At 24.6% G+C, this 1,615-nt stretch overlaps 1 protein-coding gene across 1 annotated transcript in view; it reads left to right on the top strand.

The window, feature by feature from the left end:
- The window catches only part of LOC108578128 (ankyrin-2-like), a 37,755-nt gene extending 36,630 nt beyond the window's left edge, over positions 1-1,125 (top strand). The window contains exon 33 of the mRNA XM_017941393.1: positions 1,059-1,125. The gene's annotated coding sequence lies outside the window, so the exon portion shown is untranslated. The remainder of the gene's footprint in view (positions 1-1,058) is intronic.
- Positions 1,126-1,615: the final 490 nt, after the last annotated feature.

The raw sequence follows: 1,615 nt of genomic DNA, 5'->3' as shown, positions 1-1,615 counted from the left end.
CATATAAAAATATTAAAATAAAATATTCGAAAGACTAATAATTTACAAACTTTAAAATTTAAATTGTTTTACTAAGATGTATGCTTAATTTAAAAAAATGTTCAAATGTTCTACTGTCTATACTTAGCTATTATGACAGCATCAAAATGATATTGTTTCATATTCAATTTGACATAATTTATTCTTTTAAACCACTTATGAAGATCAACAAATGCAAGTACAATTTATTCTTTAAGTAACCTTATAAGTCAAACTCTCCATAAAAAATGTTATTACTAACTATTAACTGCTTAAATGTCTAAATTACAAAAGTAGATGGTCTCAAAAGTTTAGAAACAAGATTTGTAAGAGTGAACATTTCAAATAAAACAGGTACTTTACAAGAAAATTTTACATATTTAGTAATTTATCAATGTTTCAAATAATTTATCTTAATTTATGTAAAAAGGCCTTGTTCATTTATAAAAAAAAAGGTGCACCTACAAATAAAAGGCTAATTTTTATTTTTAACAAAGTTCACATTAATATGTTTTTCAAACTTTGAATATGCTTCAGTGTTTATATTTATAAAGTTGATACAAAGTTTTGAGCAAAGGAAAATAGTTTCTTTTTGCATAGGAGCTAATTCATTCCTTAAGCCTTTTATTATCTTCATACTAGAACTTCATCTGTAATTATATATGCAGCATTCATCTGAGTAGTTACGTACATTGCACAGAGTAATTTAGAATGAGTGCAAAAAACTTTTACAGATTGTCTGGAATGTCATTTTAAATTTGAAAATGTTATATAAACATAGATCCTATTCCAAATGCTTATGTAGTTAGAATAGTTAAAAACTTTTTGTTATTGTGGTAAAATTTTAAGACTATTGTAACCATATAAATATAGAGAACAAGATTTATACTTATATAATACTTTTTACTCAGAATGGCTTTACAAATGATCCATCAAATTCTTTTACAATCATTTTGTATCACCCTGTGCATGTACAGATATATATCTGCAACAATTTTTAACACACATTGATTATTAAACCTCTTATTATTTTATTGCAGATAGTGGACCATAAAAGTGAATTTGTTACAATATTGGTTTTTAAAGGCACAACGATGTATTATCGACCCAGTTCAAATGCTTTCCATGTACAACATTATATGAAGAATGATGTAAGTACTAATGAAGTACTTGCGCGTTGTGCATATGCAAGGTATTAATGCATTTATCTTTATTTTATGCAATATTTTATAAGAATATTTGTTTTATAATGCTTAAGTCAAATAGTTATGGTCTTTAAAATATAATATTGTTATCAAAATGAGGTAGAGATATGAATGACGCTTACTTATTTCATATTAAATCTATACCAAAGCACTTGCTTTCGATTTACTCATTTAGATAATTACGAATATCTTGCTTAATTGTTCACAATTGTTTGTAATAATTAAGTTATATTACAAAATTGTACTTTTAAATGATATTTATATGTCCTATTTGTATGATAATACTATATTATATAAAATGTCATGTTTTGTAAATTTTTCGATTATAACGTGTCTTTGTGACTACGCTTTCTTAAAGTGTTCATAGTTATGAGCACTTTATATTGCATACT

Source organism: Habropoda laboriosa, unplaced genomic scaffold (assembly GCF_001263275.1).
Source record: "Habropoda laboriosa isolate 0110345459 unplaced genomic scaffold, ASM126327v1 scaffold1329, whole genome shotgun sequence".
In the NCBI taxonomy this organism is placed as follows: domain Eukaryota; kingdom Metazoa; phylum Arthropoda; class Insecta; order Hymenoptera; family Apidae; genus Habropoda; species Habropoda laboriosa.
Note: the sequence above shows the minus strand (reverse complement) of the source record. Positions and strands in the feature narration are given on the sequence as shown.